General features: G+C 48.6%; 1 protein-coding gene across 1 annotated transcript in view; it reads right to left on the reverse strand.

Moving 5' to 3' along the window:
* The window catches only part of LOC119445176 (protein gooseberry), a 35,976-nt gene that overhangs the window by 15,221 nt on the left and 4,317 nt on the right, over positions 1-16,438 (reverse strand). The window lies entirely within an intron of this gene.

A 16,438-nucleotide genomic window follows, 5' to 3' on the forward strand; every position in this document is an offset into this window, starting at 1 on the left:
TTCTCCGCATTGTGAGTCCTTCCCGTCGCCGCGGGGCTATCGCATGTGTCGTTGGCCTCCCCTCCCCCGTGATTTGTTCCTTCCTCCCTTTCCCTGTTGGTGGTGTCAATGCGCGGGCATTATGCGCTGCGGGACAGGTTGAGTGATGAGGCCCTTTTCAATAAGGGATGGGGAGGAAACGATTGCCTGGCTCGATGTCTGCTTTTATGTTTGCTTTTGTTATTTTTTTTTTCCTGTAAGGGCAATTTGAATGCTATAGAACTGCACTCTTTTTTTTTTTTCTTCGCACCGGTTCGACCGGCAGTTCACAGTGATATGCCATTGTCACAGGCTCAGCTTTCGCCATTTGGTCAACCTCGCAGCGTTCACTAACCTGCTAAGCTTTAAGTTATACTTCACGCATCTCTTACGTCCGCCAGGAAGCTCCGTCATGCTTATACATGACGAGGATTCATCACCGACTGGAACGTTCCTGCAGCTTTAAATCTTTAAATCAACAGCGATTTGTGTGTAAGAGCGCGGGCGTGTTGCTATAGCGGTTTATTGCGATGTAATTCGCAGCCAACGAATGGTCACACAGAGTGAAAGAGCGGTCCTTCACTCTCTTTCCCTTATTTTTTGAGCAATCGAAATAGCGTTGGTTTCTTTCCTGGGTCGGGAGAACCAGAAGGTCTGGGAATTTAAATGGCGATCATATCCGACTCAATGGCAAAGCTTCATTCTCTATAGTCGACTGTACACGTATTGTTTGAAGAATGCCTGTTTACCAAAAACCCAAACTGTTCCTCGACACAGGATGAGCCATATTTCCTATAAGCTGGTTGTTCCTTCCGGCATTTGTACGGCCATCCGCGTGTCTCCATACGCGAAAACTATAGCTCTTTCAGTTTCGTTGTTGGCGGGTCAGCTTTCGAAGAAGTTCTGGGAGCCCGACAGGAGTCTACATACGTGCCTTCAATCAGCGAAATTCTCTACGCCTTTCCCCTACGCAGCGTCCAGTTTGTGAGAGCAGAATTGACGCGTGTTGAGAGCCCAGACATCTGGGGTGGTCAGAGAAGTGGACGACGCGTTGTCGGCGGGGCGCCGCCGCTGTGTCGCGAAGACCTCACGCGACGACTCCGGCAGCAAGGAATGATCCCTGACCCCCTGCTGACGTCAGTGACCACTAAGTGACTCCCGCCGCGGAGCGCTCCGCACGGGGTCCTTGTTGCCGTTGAAAAGGAAACGACTTCCAGTGTGCTTAGACAAAGCCTGTCATCCGGAGGCGCGCGATGAGGAAGTTGAAGTTCGTTAGGCGGAGTTCGGCGAAAGCCGGAAGAGAGTGCGCTTTGCGGCAGTCGGAGTGAGTCCTGACCGATTCGTCTCACCTATCGTATAAGATCGTCCGCTATACATTAAGAAATGGGGTTATCTTGTTGGCTCTAGCGGTTTGGAGGCGGTTAAAGACGTTAACGTGTTCTTGAGAACGCTTGATGGCATGAACCACGACTTTTCTTTTTCTTTCTTTTGCATTTCCATGCGTGTGGTGTACAATCCTTACACACGGAACGTACATACTTGCTAACCGCGATGAACGTTAGTCAAGCGTCGCGTGCCAAATCATTGACGTCTACAGCATCAATGATACCAGTGATGTTGAAGACACCAATGGCTTCTGCAATCAATACTCGAGTGAATGTGTTTGCGGGGCTAAAGGCGGCACAAATACGGCGACCGAAAGAAGGACATCGTTCCAACTTTCGGTTGGTAGCAAAATCAGGCGTTTGAGGCTGTTCACGCGACGACTACTAATGTGCAACCATACACGCACGTGACCAAACCGTTAGCGACAGTACCTCCATATTCAAATGCATACGAATCGAAGTGGTCGCACAGTAATCCTTTTGTGGAACTCAAATAATTTCACACAAAATATCGCGCCTAAAGAAAAAAAATAGGAAGAAATCGTGAGCTCTTTCCTGTGACACGAGTCATAACTGCCGCTTACGATCCACAAGTAGGAAGTATTTATTATTATTATTTTCCATATCGTTCCGTAACATATATTGCTCGCGTATGACGCGGAAAGCGGTAAGTACACAAAGAAGCCAGAAATATATGGTATACATACTGCAAGTGAAACAGTCAGACTGTATAGAGCTTCATTGACCTCCTGTCGGCTCTTGGCGGCCGGCGTGTATGCTTTAGAATCGTTCAACCAAATTGAGCGAGGAGAATTAACAGCGCGAAAGGTCGCTTAAGTTCGCACGCGCAAGAAAAAAAAAAAAAAAAGAAAGAGCACGCGGAACGAGAGCTTCGCGGCGGTGTAATGCGCGACGCTTAACTTCAGGTCCCCCGCCACTTTGAATAAAGGGAACAACCGGTCGAAGTCGAACGCGCGCGGCAAAGCAGTGTTGCTCGGCCCATTTTTCACGGGGATCAACACCGCGGCACCTAAACACGACCACGCGGCGGGACCGCACCGGGTGCAGAAAAACGAGCGGAACCCGCGAAGAAAAGCGGCAACGGAACACGGTGATTAGCGGTCCCATTACAGCTTACCCGCGGGCGTCTTTCTCAAAGGTGGGGGAGTTACAGGTACGCGCGGACTCGTCCCCTTTGAAACTTGCCGCCGAACACACTCGGCCGAGTATGTTTCAGCTGTGGCCGGTGTTCCTTTAGCCACCGCCGCGTGTACCTCCCCCTTCCTTCGCAGTGACCGAAAGGAATTCCCAGCACACTGCATGCTCGGAAGGAGTGACGGTCGGACGACGCCCCGCTCTCACTAGTGCTGCATGTGTTCGGGTGAGTGTGTTGCGGTTAAGCGAGCTGGCCGGGGGTGTCGCCGTTATCGATGCTTCTCTAACGCTATATGTTGCGTATATTCGGTCATTTGTGGAACTACAATGCCTGCGCCCTCCACAAAGTTCAACAGAATGCGTAATATACTCCACAGGATCCTCACATGTCTCGATCGTTATATGGTTATAACTAGACATGCCGGAAGGTCACAGAGAAAACCTCGAATGCGAAAATGCCATACGCTGTAAAGGTTCAAACGTTCGGGTGGCGTGTGCGTGATCACTTGAGAATGCGTCGGCTTCGTGTAGAATGTCAGAACGAAAAGCGAGCTACATGTTTTAAACGGACAGAAACCTCGCACTCGTTTTGTATCTGCAAAAGAAAGCTTCACGTTCGCAGCCTCCGTAATTTTCGTCGACATCCTAAGACAGTGAATATCAGAATCAGTTTTTATTTTCCTCAAGGAAAAATGGACCCTAGACAAAAAGCTGATCATTGAGCAGCTTGACGAGGCCTGGGGCCTCGTCAGGACAACATCCCATGACAGGACAACATCAGGAACTTGCCGTCGAGCTGTTTGTCAAAGGCCGGCCATCGTCACTAATAACAACTTTGCTATCGTCGACTGTTTTGACGTCTGCGCACCTTGTTCTGTTCAGTCCTCGTTTCGTCAGCACAGTTTGCGTCTCTTACTGCATCCTCGTGTGCGTAAACTTGTAACGGAAAGCGAAAAATCTTCCCGTCTTTCATATTATACTTTTGCCCAGCCTCAGCTGTGGTTAACTGACATTCATGGCCGTAAACACACTTGTGCCATGCACCCCTCACAGGTCGCTACGGATAAAAAAGAAAATCAGGTGCAGTGCATTGCACATAAATGCATAACGAACCTCCTATAGAGCTGGACTGAAAGGCTAGCGGCATGTAAACATAGATATTGAGTTTACATTAAATTATTATTGAGTTCTATAAGATTGAAGGAAACTGGAGTTAAGTTATTATTGAGACTTGTCAATGGGACCTCACAACACCTTGCGTGGTATCGACACAACACACTATCAATTGACTGGGCTCAACAGAATATACTGTGAGTAAAATTAGCTTTGTTTGTTTCTTTGCCATCCTCAAGTAACATCTGTGTGTAGCTTCACCGCCTGCGCATATATGTGTAAGCATACAGATCGCATGTGCGCAATTCAATTAGTCCTGATTTCTGAATAAAGATGCAGCTGCTCACCGGGCCAGTTAATGCTCAGAAGCATGTCTATATATACTGATATTGTTGATGCTTGGATATTCCGCGTAGTGTGATAACGTTTGGCTTTTGATGTCTCTTATGTAGCGTGCTTATATATACACTTGTTTGATGCGTTACAGCAGCAACGCCAGCATTCGACTATAATACTTCCTGGAAACTGCAGTTAAGGGGGGAGTAAATGTTACTCCCGTAAGAGAATGAACGATATGTGACAATCTTTGCTGTAAATTGATGGAACAGGTCATCAACAGAAATAGAAGCTGCAGAGAAAGTGAGAAACAACAGAATAAAACAGCAATGTTATCTCACTAAAATTGCCATAATCTGTCTTTTTTTCACAACATTTTTTTTTGTAGTCTAAGAACTACCTCAATAAACCGAAAAAGAGCATACTGAGTCTAATCATAAGAGTTCTATTGGAAAGCTAATTATGAGTATTCATTTAAAATCAGTGGTTAATTTGCTATAACAATACAAAAGAAACGCTTAAAGAACATTGAATTGCTCTTATGCGTCATATATGTTTCATTTGTGGCACCGAAAATATAGACAGCTGCCGTCTTATGCTCGTCTCGTCAATAAACACGAAGTTTTCAGTAATCCAATCGTGCCTACATACACAAGCCATGCTCTCAGAAATCGCCTGTGTTGAAAAAACGCCGGGCCGATAATTAATTATTCCCAGTATTCCAATACTCTCGGAAATATGTCGACGACGTCGAACCGGCATTGTTGTTCACTGGGTTTAAAACAGCAGCGGAGACACGTTCAGTATTTCCATTGCTGTACTAAATCCGAATGTGGTCCCTCTTTGCCGTTCCACACGTTTCTCTCAGCATGCTCACTTCGGTCACCTGCTTCTTTTGAGCGTTAGTCTTCTTCACTACAACGCGAAAACTGGCATCAGAATTTCTGCGTGGTGAGGGTCACCTCTCAGAATCTTTCTCTTTTTTTTTTTCTTTTTCCGTGGTGTTAAATCGACGTCGCTTTTCGGCAGCGCTAAGACGACCGCTTCAATTGGAAAAACGCTGAGTAAGCTTACGTTCCAAGCGTGCCGAAACCCACAGACTTTCACACCGATGTTCCATTTCAGCCCACGCCTACGGAGACCACGGCTTTGCGCGAGCATCTACAAGCAAGGCGCGTGTTTGTTGTTCGCGGGCGATTCGACGGTGCGTGCATTGCGCCAAAAGAGAAAAGAGGCGATCGGATTTTTAGCGTGCCTTCGGCGGCGTGTGTGTGTGTGTGTCTGCTCGCGCGCGCGCAGGTGCTAGTGGTGTGCCGTGTGTGTGTGCTCATGTGTCGGGCATTGTCGCGGCCGCCACTTCAAAGGAAGCCGCTGCAAACAGGAGCCTCGGGCCACCCGGACACCCGAGAGGGACCTCCCAAAGAGGTCGGTGACGCCCCCCCACCCTCTCGGTGCCAACGCCGCCGAGGGGACATTGTGCGTTCTCTGCCGGTCAGCGGCGACGGCGACTGACTGACCAACGCTTTGAGAGTGCCGGCGGCGAACATCAGAGGCGAGCCCGCGACAATGGCTGCCACGAGTGCGCGCTGAAGGGAGCCCGTTTTGTTGGTCGCCGCCAGCGTAGACCCGAAGAAAAAAGTGAGAGAGAGACACGCACCCTCTCCCCCGTTTTGACTTCTTCGCGCCTTCGTGCCTGTCCTTCATCCTCTGTATCTTGAAGGTAGTCCGTGTGCGTGTGTGAGCGCGTGAGTGCTTTTATGGCTTATAAGCAGGGGCGCGCTGATCATGTTTCTTTTTGTTCACCCCCCCCCCCCCCTCCTCCTCCTCCCTCATTTTTTTTTTCGTTTTTTTTTTTTTTTTTTTTTCTGCGCACAGCGGTTCGGGAAGCGCTTCTGGTTTCTTCGCGATTCTCGTCTCCTTCGCGTCCGTCGTTCGCACCTCTTTTGTGAGTTAACTGAGGGCGTATTTCGCACTTTCTCAAAGGTAGGAAAAGCGATTGCCGCCGCTGAGGACGGCACTGGAGGTGGTGGAAAGGAAAAACGGCACAGGTAGGGGAGGGGTGACTTCTTCTAATGACTCCATGCACGTGGCCCGCCGGGTGCCCTCTTTATTATTATTATTTTTTCTCTCGACCGTTCTCTGTAGCTGCGCTGCGGAGAAGACACCGCTGACGAGTGTTACTATACTGCCCCGACATGACGCCTCCCAGGAGGCGGCGCGACTTCGCGTTCTTTAACTGCGCGTGCGAGGCTGTGTGTACGAGAAGATTATACGAGCAGTTAGACAAAAACTGCGTGTCGTTAAGTGCGTCGTTGCGCGCGTATGTGGCTTTACGCGTCCATTTGCGTGAATGCGACTGTGGCGTGTTTGACTACTATTCCGGAAGTAAACGTCTCGGTTCTTTGATGCGAGCGCATTCGCGACGGCTCGTAAAAGCCGGCGACGTCACCCACGTGTGAGCGAGAAATGTTTGGGTGCCCGGCCGTCAGTGTCTCCGGGGCATAGCGGTCGTAAAAACGACTGGGTGCTCCGTTCCGAGAAGCTTCGGCACCCTCCCTAAGCTGCAGTTTGCACCTTCGAGTAAGGTGCCTGTGACGGTTTTGAGTTTGCGACGTTTGGGGGGAGGACAGGAGAAGCAGTAAAATTTGAACTGTTTTCCTTCGCGGTTACATGGTTCGCTCGGACACAACGGAAAAAGGATGCCTTTCTTTTCATCATGGCTCGGGCGGCACGGCGTTGCCTTAGGTAAGAAGCTGTTATATGGGCTTACAGCTTGCACGCCTGTCAAGCGAGGCGGCCGATTTTATTGGACTGTTCACTGAACGTCCCGCCGAGCGTGCGCGCGTTCGTGCGGCTTTGCGAGGAGTTTTCACGCGGTTCTAAAGCCACTATCTTGAAGAATAAAAGGGTGAACGGTGTGAAAAGTGATACACACAAAAAGATGACCGAACGTGCATTCAGGAGTGCTTTCCTTGCCCGTTGTCATCGAACTTGCGGCGTTTGTGCAATATGTTCTAAAGCCTTATCCGCGTGAAGCGACGAAAAGACTGATCAAGTAGTTTGTTAGAACCTGTTTTTCATCTTTCGTATGACATATATGGATGGCCATCTACAACTCGTTTCTAAAGCAAGTGTATAGTGTCGCTTTATTGCTCGGTTTCGTCACGATTTGGAGCGGCGATTGATTATTTAGGACGAAGTTAAATTTGCCTTGTTGAAACGGGTCCTGTTACAGCTGTCTCGGATCTTCTTGTCGCCATGCAAGTAGATCGTGCTTTGAGCGTGAACGTGTCGGGTCCTCAGCTAGTATTCTTCAGCAGTGCGGCCTTATATTATAACTTTGGCTTCAGCGTTGCTCAGAACAAAGCGCAGAGGAAATACGTCGCTGTGATCTAACAATTTTAAAAATATCTTCACAAGACTAGGCTCACCCATAACGCTGTGCCCTGTGACTCGCGGCGTATGCCAATGTGTAGAACTGGCAAATAACATATCCTCGTGAGGCCCGAGAACAACTATGGGACACAATCGCTCTTTAAGGTGGTTTTTATTGTCTATTGCTATGTTATAAACTCGGAAAAACATTTTTTAAGATTTAAATACCATGGTTAGATTCCAAAAGCTGCGTCTGCAAGTACGTTAAGAAATCTCCATCACCTCCTCATGTTTGCTATGGTAAAAACTGCACTTCATTGCTTAAACGCAGAAATGTAGATGGAACGACGTGTAGTACATTGCCATGTTGCTGCCGCATCCGGTATTTTCACGCAATCTCCGATTTGGAAACACACCTCAAAGTTGCTTTCGACCCTCCGGGACGACAAAGAGGTCTAGATCAATTTAGTGTCAAATTTCTTCAAAGCAGATATGAGTATGCGTAAATCACTTCTTTACAGTTACACATGCACCGTACTTCATACCAAAAATGAATATTTTGCGTAATTACTCCCTAGTGAATTTCAAAAAAAAAGTGTGATATATCGTAGAAGGGGTCTTAGGAGGATATAGTTGCGAGCAGCGAAACTGTAAACGAGCCTCACAAGAATTTAAAAAAAAATGGGATTTCATCCGTCTCTTCCGATTAGAGCGGTGGAAAACGTGCGTTTCTATTTTTCTTTTTTTTTTATATACTTGGATTTAGAATCCGCAGTAACCATACCAAGATGGAGGCAGTGTTCTTTCATTTCAATATGCACAGCAAGCCTACCTTGCTGTCTCTCTTCGCTATACCAAGACCAAATGATCCAAAGAGGAATGAACTGCGGAAAGCCACAGACTGCGTTGATGAATACACACGGCTTCTCAAAAGACTGTAGCATGCAGTCGCGCGACGTGAACATGCGGATTTCGGCGACAAACGGCGTAAAAGAAATAAAGAAAGAAACTCGCAACTGTTAACTGCTTCCTTCCACTTCGATCTTCTGATCCCGACGAACGACTTCGCAAACGATCACCGCGGATTACGCGCCCGCCAAGGCGACACGGCAGTTATTTCGGCACGGCCCCCGCAACCACGAACAGAGTGCGCACAAAAGTCGTGTAAATGCGTCCGCGACAAACCTCGCGCTCGCCTGAGCCAAGTCGACCGTAAAAAAGCTCGCGAAATCCGCGGGGATGACTTCCAGGTGCGACCGACATGTGTATGCGTATACATACGAGCGAAGAAGACGGAAATGTGGATTCGCCTCCCTGTCCTGGCCCGCCACAGAAGGGGACATTGTTTACGTTGAGGTCGCAGCGTCCATGCACGCCGCCACGTTATATGCATTATCCGACACCGGCGCGGTGCTTCGATGCCTGGGGCAAGCATACAGGCGGAGGACTGCAAGCGAATGGGCGAGGAAGCGACAGAGCGCGGAATTCATCCGCCAGCTGATGCTGCAGCCAGCGGCATCGTAACGCCGGATTAGAGTTTTCTAAGGCAATGAACAGGATAACACTGTCGACGACATTGTGGTCGCGCCTGTGGACGGCTTTGTGTTAAAGAGGCGAGAACGTTGTAAAACAGCACTTTACGAAACCGCCGCAGGTACAGAGATTTCAGGTTGCCCGTCCTTCGCGGCACACCGTGGTTTCTTCACATGCATGTGCACGTTCACTTGAGCGCGTTTCGGAAGATTCTTCCGTGGTGACCCAGCCTCGTATAACATGACCCCAGGCTTCGCGTTTCACGTTATTTCGTCGGGAACGCACTCCGGTGTTGTTGAGCGGCCGCGCGCACCTGCTTCCTGTCACATGTACACATTCTTGTGGGGCCGCCGAAGGCTTTTGATCTTACGTCGAATAGGAGTTGTCTGGACCAAACCTATTTCAATGGTATTCGTTGTAACACGAACATGAAATTTAATAAATACGATTGGCCACATATAGAAACTGTTGCACTTATAGATATCACTTAAACATGGTTTACTTGCCAGCACAAACACACAGTTTTGCATGCGTCGTTTATCTTTTTGATACTTGCAGACTTATAAATACAGGGTGTTTCAGCGAACACTTTCAAATTTATTTATTTTCTAAATTGCCTGTGGCAGATAGCACAATTCTAGTCTATGAGCTGGTCTACTAGAAGAAAGTACTTGCGCAAAAAGTTTAATGCATAATCGACTAATTAAAAATTCACTAATGCAGTTTTTAACTAATTGCATTGTGGAAGATATTGCAATTTACATTCCAGCGGGTGAGACTGAAATGCATATCCGCTTGAAAATAATTGTGTGGATGCCACCATTTACGAGAATGCGCTGTCAAACTTGTGGTAAAAATGCACTAACGTACTACGTACTTTCTTAACAAAACGTCGTTTTATGCATTGAAGCATAAAAGTAACTGAAACGCCAATGCATTTCGCCGCAAAGTTCGGGAATTAATATCTCGAGACTGGTGTCATCCTGATGATTCTTACCAATTAAGTGGATCCACCTTGCGATCTCCCCGGCTAGAATTTGTAAATTGCAATATGCCACAGGGTAATTAGTTCAAAACTTAATTAGTTCATTTTTGTTATTTAGTCGATCATGCGTTTCAATGTTTTTGTGCTATTAATGTCCGCCTCTTTGAGTAGACCGGCTCATGGTCTGTAGAATTGTGCTATCTGCCACATGCAACTGAAAAAAAAAATTAGAAAAAAAAATATTGAAAGTGTTAGCTGAAACACCCAGTATATGGTGTCACAGCTAACATTATCCTAAGCTGTTCAGAGAAGAAAATAATGATTTAAAAAACATGGTGCAACATACTATTATAAGACCTATACGATGTTCGGTCGTCAGTCCTCTGACGAAAGAACACGCATAGATATTATAAGCGTATCTTGCACCGTGATTTTTTAATCTTTTTTTTTCTTTTCTTTCTTGAACAGCTTGGCTAACGTTAGCTGGGGCACACAGGTAGAATAGTTACAGTGTATACTTTACCAGTACTATGCAAACCCTGAGAACAACCGTTTCCTCCATTTCATAAAGGCCTACTTGAGGCTACATCTGGTCAACTCAGATCAAATGCCACACTATGAGCCGGAGTTGTGACTGATCACATATTCTCGAGATGCTACATAAAACTTTGAAAGATATGTATCATACTTAAGTATACACAACCTCTACTACCCGAGCATCTGAACTCCAAAATTCACCAGAAAACGACGGAAAATCTAGCCACAAAAGTGCTCGCAATTAGCAATTAACGTATGCAAAGGTATATACAGCATGTCATCGAGCGCGCCGACATTCATATATGCTATTAAATTAACATAGATGCTCGTTGTAATGTATTCTGTACGAGATTATTCTTTCATTTTTTTCTTTATTACTTTGCATCACCGCAGATCCAGCTAGCACTCTTACCGCCTTTTATTCTTTACCGGGGTGTCGCTAGCGCAGAAAGCAACGACGGCGTTTCTAGTACTTCAAGTTCGACAGGTCTCTGCGACCCTTTATATAGACGTAACTGGCGTGCACCTTCAAGTGTGCGTGCAACTAGTGATCTCGATCATCCTCTTCTTTCTCTCTTCCCCTGTGCAGGGTAGCAAACCGGACGTGCGTCTGGTTAAACTTCCTGCCTCTCCTTGCTACTATCTCTTTCTCTCTGGAGAACTTCAGTTGAATTCTATACCACCGTGCCCTTGTTGAAACCGCAGATTCGGCAAGCTCGGAAGCTGGAGCTGTGACTTGCCCAGTCCCGGTCGCCGGTCCCGAGGGGTCGCCTCCAAGTCTCCCATGCTAACGCGATGGACTTTCCGAAACTTTTGTGAATATTGTAAGTATATTGTAATGAACCCCGTTTTACTTTTCTGCTCCTGGCTGTTCTGCCCCTCGCTATACTTTCTCCTATTCTGCTTCTCTATTTTTTATTTTTTTGCTTACATTTGCTCTCCCCCTTGCTGGCCGATGTTCAGCCATCGGAGCCACCCATCGGCTGCGTGTATGTTGCAGTGCGTGTACAGTAGACATTTCCATCTCCCTCCTTTCTTCTATCAACTACAAACAAATAAGATAGCGCTATGGGTTAGGCAACCCACATCTTAAGTCGTTGACTCTCCGGCTCGTTAGGCATGGTCTCAACCACCACCACCCTAACGCAACTATATAGTGAGGAGGACGCTCCATGAACACAGGCAAAAGAAACGACGCGCGCGAGAAAGAGGCCTGTGTATAGATGCGTACATTACGGCCTTCAGGTGGTTCCGTATATACGGGACGGCAACAGAGTAGCGCGTGGCCCTTAGCGCCCCCAGATTCTTTTATACGATCCACTCAGCCATCCCCGCATGCAGCGCGAGTTTAGCGCAGTCAGTCAGTCAGCCAGCCAGTCCGTTCGTCCTCTCCGGCAATGCAACAGTGGGTCCTCCTCCTTCCTCACCGAGCGGTAACCGTGGCGGACTCGCGCCATAATCCCATATCGCGCGCCGCGGTGTAGATATTTTACGAGCCGCAGCCGAGCGCGACGGCTTCACCTGGTGGCGGCGGGCTCTCGGCGAATCCCTTTGAAGCCGATGCGCCCTAACGTACGGCCCATTACCGGCACGCACGCGAGAGAGTATACGTACGTTGTTGCGCCCAGCGTGAATTCTATCTGCTTCGTGCCGTAAATAACGGCGCGCGACAACCGGCGATGCTCGAAGCGGCACCACGGGCGATCCGCGCTTCCTCGGGCGCGAATTAACGCGCGAATGGCTGTCACCGCTTGTTTTACCATTCGGGACTCCCGTGTCGAAGCTATTGCAGATATGGCGCGGGCTGATGAAGTAGCCGAGAATCCTTTGTTTCGAGTATGTTGCTATAGCGTTAAAGAGGTACCGTTATTGAAGCTTATTTGACTGCCACCGAGAGGCGCTTGACCGGAGACAGGCAGCTGGGCATGCAGGTATAGAATGTAAGGATTCCTTTCTCCCGATTTTTTACCTTTCTTGTCAACTATACATATATACCGTTCGCGACCGGCTGCTCCCGGTGATAATGTAAAGCATAGCGCCTGTCAGACCACTGAAGAAGCGCTAAAAGGAGTAGCCACTAGAAAACGAGAGAGAAAGAGTGAGAGAAAGCGAGAGACGAAAGTCGTAGATCTATTGCATTATATAAAGGCCCTGCTTTCCGAAATCCGGTTTCAGTATAGCCTTCGGCCCTCGGCTTAATGCGTGGGAACGAATGGCATGTTTGATAAGGATTTGAGGAGCTGCGTCAACCACTAATACCGGATGGATATGACTTTGCAGTGAAAAGAGAAACAAGAAATTATATGCGGGGGTGGGGATGCTGTTGAACGACCTATACTATACAGCCCAACGTACTTTCCCATACGCAACTCTACCAGGCCGTATATAGGGTTGGTATACAGACGCCGCCCAATTCAGCCATCTCTCTTCCCTTTCCTTTCCTCGTTACGCGCGGGTGGCTTGTCCCTCAAAACGGGATCGAGCAAAAGGAAACAAAGCGGTGCCGTGGATAACCGGCGCTGTGAGATCGTTTGGCCATGCGGCTCACGGCGGACTGGCTCCGCGGCTTTGCACGCTCAGTGACCACCTCCGTCAGCCTCGCGCGCGGGCTCGGCCGCACTCGAACGTGCTTGTACAATCAGCGTAACACCGGAGGCCTGCGCCGCTGGCGTCACTGCTCGCCAGCGTGGCCTTTCTTCTCGGCGAAGGTGTGGGGGGTCCGCCAAATCGTGAAAAACGTGTCGTGTAACAAAAATGACGCTCGCGCGCGGACAGGTCGCAGAGGTGTGGCGTCGCCTGCTGTGGGGTGGCCGAGGCTGCCGCCGTGTGCGACGCGCTCAACGTTCCAAACAGAAGGCCCCCTGTGCGCTATAGCGTTTATTTTTGGTGGTGGTGGTGGGGGTCCTCGGTCCTTTCATTCGGGCGTCTGCCGAGCGTGGCTAGACGTCGGCTCCTCGGTCGACGCCGCCGCCGTTGCCTGCGTTCCCTTTGCGCTCATAATCAGGCGGAACAACCCTCCCTATAGTTGCCGCTCTTATTTCGCGCGTGCCCTCTCCTATTTCCTCCTTCCAGCTTCTACCCTTCTCTCCCTCGATTCCCCACGATTTCGCCGGGACTCGCAGGGATGTCCCCTGCCCTTTCCATTCTTCTCCCTCTGTCTATACGGAGCCAACGAACGCTGTTATTCACGCGATTCGCAGGGGGAACGCGCGATTCGCTATAGCCGATTGCGCTCCGGGCGCTCCCTCTCTGAATTCAGTGGAGATGGTGTGTGCCGAATTTCGCAGATGTGCCCGCGCGGCCGGCCATGTACGATCGCGTAGCCCCGTCTCTTTCCCTCTTTCTACCCACCACTTCTCTCTCTCTCTCTCTCTCTCTCTCTCTCTCTCATGTACATCCACGCGGCTTGACTCCATGGCTTCTGGCTCGACTTCACGCTGCTATAGGGCTGCACGCAGAGTCACCACTGACTCTTTTTTGATATTTTTTTTACTTTATTTATCTTTTTCCATCACGTTCATCGTTAACGTTTCCTTCTTCTCCCCTCTTGATTTTTGCCCCTTATAACACGAAGCATCGTGTACAGTGTACCTCTGTACGCGCCATCCGCACCGGGGTGCGCGTACTGCGGCATCTGTTCGGCCGTGCCCGCGCGCTGTGTCTGATATGAGACATTCAAGCGCTTCCTGCACGGACGACGCTCGGCTTTTCTGCAGTTCTTTTGTTGTTAGATCACGACTGGTGCGGCCTTTGCCACGCGGCTTTCTGTTCCGTTCGGTTACAGCCACAGCGTCCCGGTCTTTTTTGGCGCGCCATTTAGGCGCGTCCAATCTTCTATTTACGGCCGATCTCTCCGCGAAGCATCTTTCTATGCTTTCGAGCTCCCTATATATACGCTCCCGTATAGCCAAGCCAAGCCGACAGGCCCAGCAGAACCGTGGCAGAGACGATCCCTTTTTTCTGCGCTCCCATCGTTTCCAACGTATTGTCTCCTCGCGTTAAGCACCTAGTTTCCCAGCGTTGTTGCCACGTGACATGCCTGGTTCTCTCTCTCTCTCTCTCTCTCTCTCTCTCTAAGGCTGCTTGATCGTCCTTTCATTTTCTTTATAGCGTATTTAGGTCCTTTGAATGATCTCCCCTTGTAAAGGTCGGGACCGTACAGGCTTGGGAACATTATGCTCGCGTATCTGCATATACAGAGAATAATTCCTTTCCTCCTCGCCCGACCGGCGCCAGCGGGAATCTGGGAGATGCGGCGAGACCTACAAATCCGTTTGGAGACGCTTCAAGCGCAATTCGGACACGGCAGCAAGGCGCAACTGTGGCATGCCCAACTGGATTTCTTCGCTCCGGAGTTTCCGGTGTTCGCGGAGCGATTTTAGAGTCGTTCGGCGCGCATTCGAGATCCCGTCGAAGGACTCTTTCTTTCCGGTTGATTTCGTGACTCGCGTCGTGTGTCGTCGTCGTCCCCGCGGGTCTGCGTATAGAGCGCATCAGCGCTGGTTCCTTGTCATGGTCTTGGTTTTGCGATTACGTGGAGTGTGAGGGTTCTATATATAGGCAACGAGCGCGAAGACGATGGGAGATCCCACCTCCCCGTCCCGTTTTTTTCTAGTCGTTATCCTCGTGATTAGATATACGTTCACCGCTTCCTTCTGTACGTCCGTTATGCTTTGAGAGAGAAAGGGAAGAGGGCTGTATAGTCGCGTTCCCGTGCGCCTTTTGAGTGAAGGTTAATCTCCGATTATTACGCTATCGGAGTCGATTGGAAGACGGGCGATTTTTACTGCGTGGAGAGGCGAGGGGACTATGACGATTGATTGAAATATATCCACCATGAGATGCGCAGTTTAGTACGGTAGAATTATACGCGCATTCTAATTGAACAGAGTAGTGCTTTGGAAATAGAAGCTGCACGCGACTTAGTGTACGCAAGAAATATCAGTGGCGCAGCGTACGCACTGACCCGGAGCTGTATTTCTCTCGCTTCGGGTCTTTTGTTTTGCAATGCTGATAACGTCCGCTAATATCACGTTCGATGTCCATAAACATCAGCACGTTGCAGCCAATGTTACTCCATTGGTCTTCTTTTGTGCATGTACGTCAAAGTATCATTCAAGGCCTGCAGAAACTTTAACAATAATGGCACTAAGACAGTTGTTATAACCGTAGTAACTTTTTAAAACTTTCTATTTTTCCATCACGTTCATCGTTAACGTTTCCTTCTTCTGCCCTCCCTACCTTCTCTCTCTCTCCTCCCTCCTCCTATAACACGAAGCCTCGTCTACAGTGTACCTCTGTACGCACCATCCGCACCAGGGTGCGTATTGCAGCATCTGTTCGGGCTGCCCCAGAAAGGCGGTGGTCCCGGGTTCGAGTCTCGGACCAGGACGAATTTTTATTCAACTGCGAAGCTTTTCTTTCGAGGAATCCGTATGGCTTTTCTTCGTAGCAATTGCTACGATTGGGTGGATGTCTTATTTTCCATTTAACCGTAGTATGTATTTTTAGAATGAGTTTATGTAGTTGATAATTCTACAGATGATACTTGGCGAAAAAATGTATTACCTGAAAATGGAGCAGTGTAGATGCGCACTCATTTTTCCAGGAAGCGAGTACTTAGGCATAAGATTGATATTGCTGGCACAATTTAAAAGAAAACATTGCAGCAGCATCGAAGAATTCATTCCTGATTTGATATCGCACGTGGAATTGTACTACATGAAAAAAGTTTTCTGTAAGCTCTTGACAGGAACCGTCAGAAGAAGGTGTCTATTATTTTTCTTTCATGACCTAAACAGCGGTGACGGGCACCAGGTTTCACGCGTGAAGTGGGGACATGGAAACGACACTATTAGCCCATAAATGCTATTGCATTCAACCGACAATCGTCGTGTAAAGCGTTCTGTTTGCGCTCTCTAAGTGCTTCGCTTCCTTGTAACGTCCCACACCAAGCGACCATAGTTAAAAAACATGAAAAAGAGACTATTATTATTATTAT

This window comes from Dermacentor silvarum, chromosome 3 (assembly GCF_013339745.2).
Source record: "Dermacentor silvarum isolate Dsil-2018 chromosome 3, BIME_Dsil_1.4, whole genome shotgun sequence".
Classification (NCBI taxonomy): Eukaryota; Metazoa; Arthropoda; class Arachnida; order Ixodida; family Ixodidae; genus Dermacentor; species Dermacentor silvarum.